This window comes from Periplaneta americana, chromosome 9 (assembly GCF_040183065.1).
Source record: "Periplaneta americana isolate PAMFEO1 chromosome 9, P.americana_PAMFEO1_priV1, whole genome shotgun sequence".
Classification (NCBI taxonomy): Eukaryota; Metazoa; Arthropoda; class Insecta; order Blattodea; family Blattidae; genus Periplaneta; species Periplaneta americana.
Genome location: NC_091125.1, coordinates 12,364,765 through 12,380,847, shown reverse-complemented (window position 1 = coordinate 12,380,847; position 16,083 = coordinate 12,364,765).

Sequence of the window (16,083 nt, the reverse complement as noted above, 5' to 3'; positions counted from 1 at the left end):
TTCCTAAGTGTACGACGTGATTCCCGTCTTTCATTGAACTAATTATCTCTATTTCCCTCAATTGGATCCTGTAAGAATTTCAATTTTGCCTGTTTCCTTCTATCTACTACAATGGAACAATCTTCATCAAACCATGGTTTCTTTTTCTTACTTTCATGATAACCTGTGCTCTGCTCAGCTGCAATTTTGATAGTATCTCGGATATTTTCCCACACTATTAACATCTAACTCTTCCTCAGCTTTGTCGGAAGTTGCTAAAGCAGCAAACCTATTTGAAATTTCAACTGATAACGTTGCTTAGTTTCTTCGTCCTTTAATTTCGGAATATTGAATCTTCTAATATTAACTTGTTGCTCTACTCGCTTCGCTACTGTTAGTCTTTCTCTTAATTCTCCAATTTCCAAATAATGGTCAGAATTACAGTCTGCCCCCCCCCGAAAGTTCCAATGTCTACTATACTAGTATGTCTTCGTTTATCTATCAAGATGTGATCTATTTGGTTGTGTGTCATTCCGTCTGGAGAAGTCCATTTATATTTATGTATATCTTTATGGGGGAATGTTGTACGTACTCTTGGCAATTAAATTTTTTGACGTGGTAAAGTTGACTAACCTAACTCCATTGTCATTACTACTTACGTATAGGCTCTCTTTTCCAATTGTTGGTTTAAAATTATCCTCCCGTCCTACTTTAGCGTTGAAATCCCCCAATAAAACTTTCATGTGATATCTAGGTAACTGATCAAAAGTGTGTTGCAATTCCTCATAGAAGCTATCCTTTAAATTTCGTCTTTCTCTTCCGTAGGGGCGTGAGCATTTATAACTACGATATCGCACCATCTACCCTTAAGTACTAAATACCATAACCTGTCACATAAATTCGACCTTTTTTACTGCTGATTTTATTCTTTCATGTACAAAGAATCCTGTTCCTAATTGGTGATTAATGTTTCCTTCCCCATAATACAATAAGTAATCGCCTATTTGTGATATGCAATTCCCATCTAACCTAACCTCTTGTACTCCCACGAAGTCCATTCTATATCTAGCTAGTTCTTTTGCTAATAATGTTACCCCTCCTGTTTTGCTGTGGTCGTGCCGCAGAATCAGTCCCATTCCGAGGCTTATTATTAGGTTTCGTAACAAGCTGTTTTTTACAGTGATGGGTTGTTAGCCCTTCGCCCAACCCCCAAGCTGGAGGACGACCCCTTAACGGCTGTCCACGACTGCTTATTCAATATATTCGCAGCTACCCTCCATATCTGGAGGCCGTATATAGCACATCTACCTTCCTTAATAAAGACAGAAAATTTATCATACCACTCCTATGAAATTAGTGTACGTACGATTGTTACTTCGTCTCTTAGGTAGTAGATAAATATACAATAATTCAATACTCAATTGTAGTATTAAAATACAGACAAATTGAATGTGTGGAGTATCATACATGACATTATGCTTAATTATAATGTATAATTGCGAATTTAGGAATATAAGTTAAATATAGTAAACATAACCTATAATTTTCATATGAATGGCAAGGCATTGGAGATCACTAAATTTAGACAGAAAGGGGCAACTGGTACAGTAAATATAACCTATAATTTCAACATATCTAAATATCCGTGCGTTGCAATTGAACATTATTGAATCGTGCATAAATGAATGTACAAGAATTTCGCAATATTTAATCGAAATAAAGGCAGGTATTACACATACGAACAACGTAATTTTCACATCATAAATAATATTACATCTTAACTCGCAAGTAAATTATGTCTGAAGTGTCTCATAATCATTGTTTTAAATTTTATTAATGGAGTTACACTACATTTTAGAGAAACATATGTTACTGTTTATGCATTCCAACTAATTTATATGGCTGAAACGCCGCCCTTCGTGATCTGGTTAAGCGAGTTACATGGTCTACCTTACGGCCTGTATTAGATCACGATGGCTGTGGCACAGTCTATTGTTCCTAGTACTCACAGTGCTCCAAGCGGCTAGCAACTATAGCGAGAAATGCAAAAAATCATCCCAAGCTTCGCAACTGTATATACTAAACTGTGATAATATCATAACATATTATGTTCCATACCTGTTTATTCGCTGATCCATTGATTCCTTTTGTGGTCTTGTCTTGTAATGTCTTATATGCACTCTCCGTAATCTTTTATGTTGTCTATAGCATCTGAATAATTGTTTTCTAAGTAAGTGTCTATATCTCGGACCCATAGGAGAGAACTGGTCACAGTATAAGGAGATACTGTAAATTGCTACCATGTGCTGTTTTCTTAGTTAAATCTTCGAAGATAGATTGGAACCTCATAAGCAGGCTTCGAGACTTTGGTCCCGATAAAATAAGTTTACTGTGCATGCACTATATGTTGTTGACTCGCTGCAGGTAGATAGAGATGTGTCCAGGTAACAATGTTGCTATTTAGAGTAGAGTACGGTAGTATGAGGAAACACACATACGTACATCCTGAAAGTAAATATACATTACACAATGATGTCAAAAGAATGTGAAAAGCATTTATTCTTCTGTCTTTTATAAGCATTTGTGTTTAATTATACACATTGTTAATGGTAGAAATAAAAATGTAGCAATTTTAATTTCTTCATTTATCCTATTGGTCGTCTTTAGGAAGTGCAGTTACAGTACCGAATTGCAATGTACCTACTACAAGATACATTTTCAGTGTCTCAAACGTAAATCTTTTTCGGTTATCTGCCAAAGTTTGTACTGTAAAAAGCTGCGTTCTACGTCGCATGACGTGATAGGAGCAAAACGAAAAAACCTAACATCATTGCAGTGTCTAAGAGACAGTCCTTTATTCTCGGGTGACTCTATCTCCACTTATTTTCTGTTTATGTTACACAATGTTCCATATCCGTTATTCTTACATAAAATTGATTTTCACTTCTGTTTTACACGTTCAGTAACCGGTGTTCTTGATGTCTCAATAATTCTCTGCATCATTTTCTAAATTAATTTGAGGGCTTCCGGCATCTCTTGCTCTGACTTTTCTAACCGTGTAATAGTTTCAGACACAGTAAGTATGAAAACCAAATTATTTGTCAGAACCTTCAAATTCATAGCGTTTTCCTTTGGGTATTTATTGGCATTCATTCTACAGTATCCCCACCCACTGTACGCTTTACCACTATACTCAGTACGCCGTTATGCGGATTTCCCACTGAACTGCTCTATTGGGTCCAAAGTCTCGAAGCCTGCTCATAAGTGACACCAATAAGACATCATTCATAAGGCAAATGATTGACACTTTTACCTTTTGAAATATAAGAACACTGGCTTTTGAATAAGTCTATCATAGTATCTCTATTAAAAGCACACCATCCTATGTTTATGTCACTGTTTATTTCATTTATGCAGTTCTTTCCATGCTAATCTCTTCGTCTACGTATTTTAAACTTCTTCCAAATTTGTATATTGAACTTCAATGTTTTGATAGATAACATTTAATTCTATTTTCAAGCTTTCTGTACATATATCTTGGATCAGTGACTGTAGCTCTTTGGCATTTTCCTTTCTCTACATATGTCAAGGACCAGCGACTCTATCTCTTTGGTATTTTCCTTTCTGTAATTGTCTTGGATCAGTGATTGTAGTTCTTTGGTATTTTCCTTTTTGTACATATATCTCGGATGAGTGATTGTAGTTCTTTGGTATTTTCCTTTCTGTACATATGTCCTGGATCAGTGATTGTAGCTCTTAGATATTTTCTTTCTGTACATATATCTTGGATCAGTGACTGTAGTTCTTTGGTATTTTCTTTTCTGTGCATATATCCTGGATCAGTAATTGTAGGTCTTATGTATCCTTTCTGTACATATATTTTGGATCAGTGACTGTAGTTCTTTGGTGTTTTCCTTTCTGTATATACATCTTGGAGCTCAGACTGTATATTTTATTTTATTTTATTATATTTTCTTTTCTGTACAAATGTCTTGGATCAGCAATTGTAGCCCTTTGGTATTTTTTTTCTGTACATATGTCTTGGATCAGTGATTGTAGTTCTTAGGTATTTTCCTTTCTGTACATATATCTTGTATCATTTGACTGTAGTTCGTTGATATTTTCTTTTCTGTACATATGTCTTGGACCAGTGACTGTAGCTCTTTGGCAATTTCCTTTCGTACACATGTCTTGAATCAGTGATTGTAGCTTTTTAGTATTTTCCTTTCTGTACATATGTCTTGGATCAGTGACTGTAGCTCTTTTCTTCTTTGTTCATATATCTTGGATCAGTGACTGTAGCACTTTGATATTTTTTTCTGTACATATTATATTTTGGATCAGTAATTGTAGCTGTATTTTCAGATATAATTATTATGTCGTCCGCGAAAAGGAGATTGTTGAAATATTGTCCACTTAATTTACTACATTTATCTTCCAAGATGAGCGTTTAAAAATTTCAGAAATATAGAAATATAGATTTATACCTATCGTAATTGAAAGTATTTCAACAAACGGATTTATTAACTGAGTACTAAAAATAAATGAATCATCAGATGACTCAAAGCAAGTAATGGTCTCTTAAACCAAATTATAGTAAGTTAGCAATTACTTCTGATTTGGAATACACAATTTAGGCGATATTATGTCACCATATCTTACACGATTTTTAATCTTGATTTTTTGTATCTTTATGCATTTGAATATTCGAAGTGATGTTTGATACTTTTTTTTATTATTTGCATGAGATTTGAATCCACATTTTGATTAAAGCTGTAATTACTACAAACATACTAACTGAATTGAATGCCATTTTATAATCTATAAATCCAACGAAAAGTCATTTCATACTACGTATCTACCTGTCTGTCTGTCTGCCATCCATCCGTCCGTCCGTCCGTCCCTCTGTCTATCCATCCATCTATATAACTATCTATCCATCCATCCATCACCATTTTCAGCGCTCCTTTCGGAAGATTTTTCAAAATAAATTTTAACTCATTTCTATCCACTACTCAGGTAATATTGTATCAACTTTTTTTTTTGTTCTCTTTCAGAATAAGTAAGATAATGCGCTATCGTTTTCTGGTAGGAGTATTGTATTCTGAGTACATCAGTTGAAGTAGTCAGTAAATATAGAATTTGTAATAAAATTCTTAATCCTTTTGTACATTTTAATTGTTTTATAGTGAGGGCATGTAACTCACTTTTTAGTACCTTACACAGGAATTATAAAATGCGATTCGCTCTGGCTATTTGTCCCTTTGCTTGAATATTTTCACAGATGTACATACAAGGCAACATGTACTATACGCGACATTCGAACTGGTGGAATCCCATACAACATTGAAACTTCGTGCCTTGGTCATTATACACCACAATCGATGCACAGATTTACTTACATAAAATCATATTGTTTTCACAAAATTAGGTAAAAAAATCTTTCACTACAGATCCAACAAAGCATAAAATAATACCCAATTAACCTCCACCCTTAGGCACAAAAAGGATTCCTTCAGATATTACCTAAGTGAGGGATTAAACCTACGTATATTCTCTGTTATGACTAATAATAATACGAAGAATGTGCACTGTTCTGACTAATGTTTTGTGGGTCTCCCTATGGAGTTACGTAAAGAGAAACAGCTCCAGGGGATGTGGTTATGTAAATGTTACAGATCACTGGTGGAGTAAGACACTGCGTGATTCACTTTGGATAATTAACACACAAGACGACGTCTACGATAAACAACAAAATGTGGTCCGTTAAACCACACTACACAAATAAAAGTCATCCATTGTGATTGATTATGACACTTCTTTAAAAAAATTGTGACTATGAAATAGGATTGACATGTATTCCCTTCTTGTGAAATCCGTTAGAACTAAAAGTAGTATTATTCAATCGGTAATGCAAAGTAAGAATAAGAACACAACTGGTCTCTAAAGAGGCTGCACAGCCTAGAACATTCCATTTTCTAATATTAGATACCAACATTAGACACCAAAACCACTCCATCCGATCCCCATTTCATCATCATTTCATAGCAGCTAGGAATTAGCGGAATCTGGATACTCAGCTAATCTCATCGTAATCTGCTGATTTAAGTTTGGAATGCTCTTACCTAGGAGGTTAATATAATACATCAGCAATGGTCTCAGTGTTGGGTCATAGTGACCCTCCAGTAACATAACACACAACTCAGTCTCCATAATTTAATGTAGAATCCGAATTTAGCGTAATGGAAGTGAGAGCTGTATCCTATATCTCCTAAACAAACGACTAAAATAAACTTCAATCAGTAGGATTTTGACGCAGAGCTACGTCTTTCTCCTCACTCGGTATGGGAGGGATTAAATGGGGAATTTATCATCACGTAAAAATATAACCCACTCGTTGTTTCTCTTGTGTTACTTGTCCTCCTTGTCTTCCTTGTATTCCGCTTGTCTTCCCCTGTTTATCATTGTTTTCACCTGTTCTTTTATTCTCACTTTTCTTCTTGTGCTCCCCTTGTTCTCCTTCTATTCCTACTGTTCGTATTTCCTTTCTCTTTTACTCCTTGTATTCCCCTTCTTCTCTTTGTATTTTCCTTGTTATCCTTGTTTTTCCAGAGATTTTCTTGTATTCCTTTATTTTCTTTATATTCTCCTTGTTCTTCTTGAGTTCCTCCTGTTCTCCTTATGTATTCCTTGTTCTCCGAGTCTTCACTTTCTTCTCCTTATATTTCCCATGTGCTCATTGCATTACCCTTGTTCTCCTTTTATTTCTTTTGCTTTTCTTGCCGTTCTGTTTACCTTATATTTTCCTTGTATCATTTCTCGCACTACCCACACGCAGTTCTACATAAAGATCCATGGCGAAGTTAAGATGTAAATACAAGGTGGACTGAAAAAATCTGCTCACCTTACATCATTTATATAGCAGATGTTTATCGGCTTTTATATCAATTTTTTTTTGTGACACAAGACACCACAAGAAGACGATGACCACTCATTTTCACCCTCAAACACAATACAGGTACCGGTATAATAATATTACTTAATTGTCTCACAGCACCTGTTAGCCAAGGATATATCTTATACCAGGCCTGCAGAACTGTAGCTCTTGAGAGAGACTGCTATACTCTCCTTTCTTACCCCACCCACCTTTTCTACCAGTTATGACGTTCTAATTACGCTTGGCTGCATTAACATTCATTCGCGGCGGCAGGTATACAATACGCTATCAAGAATTACAAATGAACAGATAATACAATTTTTAGGAACATACCTTTAGAAAATAAGAGAAAAATTAATGAGGGAAATAAATAAATTAAAAGACATGTAAAATAAATTTTAAAATGTATGTGTGCATATAGGGTAAAAGAGGGTCTGTTGGACAGTCGGGCATGTTGGACACTTTGTACTTTAACGTGTTACCTCTCCACTTGTGGGCACAACATTCTGCTAGAAGTCAATGACGGAAGTAGCCCCACTCGTGGCTACTTCCGTCATTGACTTCTTGCAGAATGTGGTGCCCACAAGTGGCGAGGTAACATGTTAACTTTCCTATTATGTTCGAAACTTTGTCACACATGTTGTGAATAGGTCAGTTTGACCCAGGATTTGAAAAATGGATATAATAGTAAAACATCATCTTTTATTTTTGCCTTGGTTGAAAAAAAGCAAATAATATCCTATTTTCCAATGTGTGAACACAAAATAAATCCAATTTATTCTATGCAAATTTTGCAATAGGCCTAAAATGTTTGCATGATCTTGGCAGAGGAACGCTTTGCACCTATTGCATTTTTATAGTAATTTGGTCTTTCTTCGGTATACATTTCTTTTTGTTGCACTTTCTTCTGAACTCGTTCCTGGAACATTTTCCAAACTTAGTTTTATCTTCTGAGGCAGACTTCTTGTCATCTTTTTTTTCTCGCATTACTTGTGATAATTGTAGGCCTAGTCCAATTCCTTCAGGAACAATCTTTGTCTGTACAATTTATTTGGATTGTACTCCCATGAACATATAATACATAAGCATTTATTCCTGCAATATCGAGTACATTATAAAACACACAATCAGACCATCTTTTGGTACTCCTTTTGCAAGAGTAGGTACTGGCACGTTTATCCGTGTTGTCAATCCCTCCCTTCGTTTTGTTGTAATGTAATATGACTTCAGGCTTTCTGTGTTCTTCTGAAGATAGACTGCAGTCGTGATGCACTGTGGACAGCACTGTGTCGTGTCTTCTAAGACACATACGACACCATAGTTATGTCGGACTGAAATCCGAAAATGGTTGGACACCCTGGTCTCGTGCAGTTCAGCTGCATATCTTATGGTTTGTTTTTTCTCAGAGTTTTGACTAACGTTAGATTCCTCTTGAGAAGTTCCTCGGCCAAAATATAATAATCTGTGATGCTACAGCCCACGAAGGGCCAAGACCGACCAGCCGGCTGCTGGCCTCACGACCACATGCCGAAGCAGAGGTGAACGATCATCCAACCAGAATGGAAGTATCGTGTGGTTAGCATGATAAGCCCCCCAGCCGTTACAGCTGGTTTGCGTAACCGGATTTCGCTACCTATCATAGCTCCCCAAGTGCATCACGATGCTGGGTGGGCACCGGTCCCATACATTGGCCGAAATTTCATAAGAAAATTTCTTCCCTCATGAGGACTCGAACCAGCGCGCATTCCGTAACGCGAGTCCTAGGCAGGATGCCTTAGACTACGACGCCACGGCGTGGGACCGGCCAAAATATAGCCGGTAAAAAAATTGTTCGTGGTGATGTTTTGATCAGTCTTTTCAATGCTACCAACATTTCTGCCTTGGTTTGTTTCTCGTGGTCCACTTTCTGGCTTTGCTTTGCACACTTCTGCTGCGCAAACATATTATGCTGTTTTACACCACAATTTTATACCATACTTGCTTCTGAATTTTGAAAGTGTGTACTGGCGGAAGGGAAATTTGTCTCGAAATGGCACCAACTGCTCATATACTGACATGTTGGTAGGGTAAGAACATTTTTGACATGTAGAAAAAATATATAATAGCAGCCAATTCATCATGACGTCATCTAACTGGTCGGACTGATTTGTTGTCAACCTGAGAAACCTGCTAGTAGTATGAAAAAATTGAAGTGATACTGTTGCACAGAAAACAGATCTACTATACATACTGTCCCATAGTTCTTGAAGTGATTATCCAGCAGATCTGTTCACACCGGCTAATATCAGTGTGAGTGAGTGAGTGAGTGAGTGAGTGAGTGAGTGAGTGAGTGAGTGTGTGAGAGTGAGTGTGTGTGTGAGAGTGAGTGTTTGAGAGAGTGTGAGTGTGTGTGAGAGTGAGTGTGTTGTGAGAGTGAGTGTGTGTGAGAGTGAGTGAGTGTGGGAGAGTGAGTGTGGGAGAGTGAGTGTGGGAGAGTGAGTGTGTGAGAGTGAGTGTGTGTGTGTGTGAGAGAGTGTGTGAAAGAGTGTGTGTGAGTGTGTATCGGAACACAACAACAGTACGTAACTCATAATTAAAATCAAAATCCGTGACTGGGTCTAAATGACCCAAACACAATAAATGTGTCAAAGTGAAAAAAAAGACGAAGTACTATATTTTTGTGACTAAAAGTAATAGAAAATATTCCTAATGATGTTTTTTAGGATTACTCAAAGCCCTGTCAAATTATCGCTGTTTCTGTACGTTTTGTGTTAATTTTAGTAAATGCAATGGGTCATTTAGACCCATTCACAATAGGAAGGTTAAAGTAAAAAGTGTCCAACATGCCCGACTGTCCAACAGACCCTAGTTTACCCTAATGTAAAAAGATCTCCCTATGTATATATCGTCCTATTACTAGTAAAGCCGATTAAATCCACTTTTTGTGTAAAATAAGTTAAGTACAATCCCCGACATGTCTTTCCGTGCTCCGTATTTCACTAAAATGAAATAAGTCCGAAATGCTGCTTGCAGGTAACAAACCAATTAAGTGTTCGCGTAGGCTTCCGCGGCTGGTGTACATGGTGTGTGGATAAGCTTCGGGGCTTCTACCGCGTTGTCTTGGTGTTGGTGGCTGACGTTTCGACCGCTGTGTTGTGGTCATCTTCAGAGCAGTTGTTGGATAAGAAAATAGTCTGCGAGCTCGTATATATATATATATATATATATATATATATATATATATATATATATATAGTAGTCTCGATGGGGGGAGTACTTGCGGTGATAGGTCGTAAGTTCTCCTTCTGGCATCTGATTGATCCTTCGTTGTCCAATCCGTTGTCCAGATCTCAACCGAAGCTTATCCACACACCAACAAACCAATTACTTTATTTGAAGAATTTGTTATGATTTTTCGTACATTAATAAAGTTTTAATTCCTGTTTTTACAAAAATTGTATTACTGGTCTTAACTGGTTTTACTAGTAATAGGACGATAAATAAATCGTACGTTGATAAGTGAGTGATAGCTATATGACCGGAAGTCAATGCTGTCATTCAACATTGTAACGCAATCCAGCCAAATAAATAAATAAATAATAAATAAATACATACATAAGTAAATAGACAAGTAAATAAGAAAGTAAGTAAGAAAGTAAATAAATGAATAAGTAAATAAATAAATAAATAAATAAATAAATAAATAAAAAAGTGCATAAGTAATTAAGTAAGTAGACCTAAATAAGTAAGTAAATAAGAAAATAAGTAAATAAGTAAACAAACAAGCAAATCATACGCGTACTGCAGTTTAAAGAGAACTGGAACATGGCAAATTCCAAACCCGTGAAGGAATACTACTTCCAAAGGGAATGGGAATATGATTATTTTATTATTGAAGACGAAAGGATTGCTTGTTTACTGTGTCCCATCCAATTTATTTCCACTCGTCATTTCAATATTAAACCACATTTCAACAAAGTCCATATTAAGAATTATGGAATGCACATACTTTCGGGTAAGTTCATTATTATGAACTGTATATTGATTATTTATTTATATACTGTAAAAATAAAGACGTCACTCGTTGTGTTCATTTTGAATTGAAATTAATAGTGACTTTCAAGGTTCATTACTTAAATTCTATAAATTTATGTTTCCATAGGGTGATGATAGGAGGGGAGTTCTCGAAAATCTCAAACAGGTTATGTGCAAAGAAATTTCAAAGAAACTACCCACAGGAAATCTAGCATAATTGTAAACCTTGAAACGAGATAACGCATTATAAATACAATGAATTTATTAACAAACCTTTTTGAAAATTACATGCCGCCACTGATGGACCTTTGACGACAAGAGAGGGTAAATAACCCTACGCGGAAGTTGATCATCCCCATTAGAAGTGGAGTGAGGCTGACGTCATATTTCCCCTCCTTACGAGTTCTGCAGGCCTGTCTTATACCATGAAAACTGAAATTTTATATTTTGTGTCCTTCCATACGTTATTTTAACATGCAGGCCTAAATGCGGTGTCCCCCTCCTATCTTTGTAAGCACATTTTTTTTCACACGTCCAACTTAAAAATGATTTCTCTCTTTAGTTCTACAAATAATGATCTCATTATTCTCTCAGTATGAGCCATTTTACACAAAATTCATATGAAACACACTCACACACACACACGTATGCACTTCTTATTACACTAACAGTAAAAAACGCAGCGTAGTCAGAGAATACCGATTTAGCGCGACGTATTATGACAGAAGGCTACCTTCGTTTCGTACGGAGGTGTAGCAAACGGTACCCTCTCCCCCCCCTAAAGTTTGCTAGTCAAGGCTGTAGCCCTGCTTCTACAGGCTTCTGCCACAAGCCTCGCACTGACCTGTGCACACTAGAATGACTGCCAACATTGAAATTAATATATGGAAGTATCGGAGTGTGACTAGTGTTACGAAAAATCGTAATTACGAATTTATATTTTACTGTTACGAGGTATAATAACTCTAATTTTTTGGAAAGGCTAAGCCTCAAAAGTCTCTTAAGAGCTTCGACGATGATAAAGATATGCAGAATAGTAGACTTATGCACCTGTCGGCAGGTTATTGCTCCCGCACGTAGTTTGTGACGGTTGTTCTGTGCCGCACGTTGGTTGCGCCATTTGCGACGGTCAATGCGTGTGTGTTGGTCCACGTAGGCGCCAATCACGATGGTTGCTCTCTCCTTCCTCTGCCGCGTCGCCGACAAAGTCCGGATCGGTTAGCTCAGCTGGGACGTCAATACACGATGCTGTCCCACGGTGGAGATGATCTCTTTTCAGGGACACTGTGGTTTTGTGGGTGAAGGATTTTATTGTGATTTTTGCCGATCACACGAGCACAATGAAAAAAAAAACAAGGAGCAAAGTTCCACTAATCTGGTTTATTATGATTATGTCCCTACGTGAGTATGAGCGACGGAATACTGGCTGTTATCTTCTCCGTAATCTCGGCAACGTTTTTCTTTTATCTAACGCCTGTTTAAATCACCACTACTATTTCCCGAGTAAGTCACAAACTCGAAAACACGCAGTCTCCACTTTACCACCACGATCGGCTCAATGACCGGGAATTGTGTGTGAGAGCGTCTTGGTTCGCCACACGTTTAAATACCTGCCGTGGTGACGCGCTCTCAAGACGCTACTTTTGTTTGCTAGCTAAAGACATCGCGCGCGTTCCTCGACAAGGAAACCCCACGCTTCGGGAGCCTACGCTGCGCTAGAGTTTAACAGCCTTGCGCGCGCCTTCGGGTTGAGTGCCCACACACTTAGGCTTAATGTAATTGCCGCCTGCCAGTCTATGAGTACAAAGCACCTATTATACGCTTCGCCGCTCACAACCGCTTGGGTTCGAACACCTTAAAAAACGGAGAAATATTTGAGATGAAGCTATACCGTATTTGATATAAAAGAAATATCCCTTCCTATCACTAGACCACCCGACTACAGCTTCAAATGCCCCTTTCTCAACAATGGAAATTCCCCTAAAGAACTTTCATTGTTGGGAAATCTCGCCTTCGATGCATACCAATCTACCGTTGTCCCTACCGCGATCAGCCAGGATACACGCCATCTTACTTAACTATATACAAATTCTAAAATAAACATGACATATATGTTTTAAACAATCTCTCTGTGCACACGGACACCATTCAAACACTCGTTAGTCCTCCCTCACATTATTTACATACATTATTTACAACATTCATATGAATCTTATTAACAGTTTCTCATATTTTAAAATCACGCATTCGCCTTGCGTACGCAGTTACACTGCGCCGCACTGTGCACTGGTATCCTGCCTTCACACAATAGAGTCTAGCTCACCATTCTAACTTAAGTATCTATATTTGCATTGTCTTGCCTAAATGGTCTTAGTAGCTGTTTATGGTATTTACCTAGAACCTTGTTTTTGTCTAGATCCTTCAATTCGTAGGTATGGTCTCCAAACTTCTTGGTTATAGGGAATGGTCCCTTATACAATAACTCCATCCTAGAGTACCGGCCTCTTAAAGCCGACGATAACTTTATGTCTCTTAACAATACTGGATCTCCGACCTTTGGTTCCCACCTGTGTCTATACCTCTTTACTTTTGTCATTCTCTTTTCTGCCTTTTTCTGTATCCTATCCAATGCTAATCTACACAGTTGCTCCTCATCCAGCGAATCGCCCTCCTGTATAGCCTCCGGGAACTTTCCGATCATAGGATCCGGGTCTATCCCTAGCATTAGTTTTATGGGAGCGATCTCGGTAGTAGGGTTCACTGAATGGTTCATCACTTTCTCGATTATATTACATTGCTTAAACCAGTCTTTATGATTCCTGTGACACAAGATTCTAAAATATAATGAAATGTCCCTGAGGGCTCTCTCACATGGGTTTCTGCTTGGAAAATAAGCGGAGCAATTGTACATTTTAATGCCTGCGCCTCGTAGTCGTCGGTAAATAACCTCGATTTATGTACAGAAACGTTATCGCACAGCAATGCCTTCACTGGACCATACTTCGGTACATAGTCGTTGAGTATCTTATCTGCACATATTTTACTTGATAGTGACCGTTCAGGATAGATTTTTACAAATTTCGTGAACACATCATAAGTTACAAAGATATATTTATGTCCAAATGCAGACAGTGGCATAGGACCATGCTCGTCTACAGCTAAGAGCTCGTTTTTGCTCCCCCTGACAATGACTTGTGGTACAGTGTCAAATTTTACATTCAGAGGTTTTGCCTTCTGACGTATTACACAGCAAGAGACAACTTTCCTAACTTTTCTTGCCAATTGTTTGATGTAAACTGATTCAGCCAGGGTTAGCGAAACTCTCTCACACCCTGAATGATTCATTGATATGTGAAAATCACGAATCAGTTCTTCTTCCATGCTTGTAGGAATGTATACCTTCCATTAGTGGACATCTCTACCGTGTAACTTGTACAATACTCCAGAGCGCAGACCAATTGACTCACCTTGAGACTGTGAGACCTCTTTAGCCGTGTTCTTTATATTTCTTATCGCGGGGTCCTCATCTTGCAAATCTGCAGTCCTACGAAATCTACCCGCGAGTGAGCTATTCCCGGTGGAATGAATTTCCATGACCGCGATCTCATATTTAGGAGCGGTAATAGTTTCCGGCAGCCCTGATTTCGAATTCAAACGGGACAGACAATCTCCGAAGATATTCTCTGATCCCGGAATATGCTTTATTACTACGTCATATGCGAGAATTTCATGTACGTACCTAGATATCCTAGAGTTGGTCAGTTTGCACCGGTTTAGGAAGCCTAAACTCACGTGATCCGTATACGCTACGATCTGTCGATTCAAAATGTATTGCCGAAACTTCTGTAGTGCAAAGTGCACTGTAGAAATTTCCAACTCCGTGATTGATGCATTACTTTCCGTACGCGACAAACCTCTCGAGGCCGTGGCAATCACGTGTCGCTCGTTGTCTTCGCTAGTTTGACACAGTACTGCGCCATAACCATACGAAGACGCATCAGTGTAGATCTGGTAAGGTAGGCTGTCGTTAGGCCTTTCCAACAGAATCGAGTCGGCGAATAACAGTTTCGTTCGATCGAAAGCTTCTTGTTCCGCCGCTCCCCATCTAAATGGTGTATCCTTCTTTAGGAGTACCCTAAGTGGATGCACGTGTCGCGCGAAATTAACCAAGAACCTATTTTGGTATTGGAGGATACCTAGATATCTCTGAACCTGCTTCCTGTTCTTAGGAGGTGGAATTTTCATAATACTCTCCACTCTCTCTCGGTTCGGCCTAACTCCTTCCGTTGAAATCACATAACTCAGGAATTCGGTTTCAATTTTGAAGAACGCCGTCTTTTCTAATTTTACTGTCATGCCAGCTTCCCTGAGTTTACTTAAGACAAAATCAATATCTCGAATGTGTTTCTGTATATCGTTCCCATATATCAAAAAGTCGTCCATATACTGTGCTAAGAACTCTTTTGTGGAGTCCAAGAAAATTCTATCGAGTGCTCTTAATAACGCCGATCATGAACTTAGAATCCCAAAAGGGCATCTCGTGTATTGATATACACGTCCGTTGTGTAAAAACGCTGTATATTTCGTAGATTCCTCATCTAAAGGGATCTGCTAAAATGAACTCGTTAAATCTAGGCATGTGAACACTGAACAATCGCTCATCCTACTTAGAAGTGTATCTATGGGTTCCGTGCGGAAGTTGTCTCGGACTGAAAAGCAATTAACATGTCGGGCATCGATCGTGACCCGCAGGCTACCGTTCTGCTTCCTTACCCAACATAAGGCGTTTACATAAGGAGAATCTGATACTTCAATTATTCCGTCCCTTAACATGTTGTTAATGACCTCGTCTGCCTGCTCTCGTATCGAAAGAGGAATAGGCCAGCACTTATGCCGAAATATCTCTAATCCCTCTACATTAATTTTATGCGTGTATACATTACACAACCCCGGCGTGTCTGAAAATACATCTAAATTGTCTATTACAACGTCCATTAATTGTTTTCTCTCTTTCTCGCTAAGCCCGTATGCTTCACTGACTTTCCTATTCACTGTCTCGAACGTACCCTCGTCAATTCTATTGTTCGCGGCGGCTACTTCTTCTACACAATACCGCGATCTTACCGCGTTATCAACGTCACTCTCGCACAAGT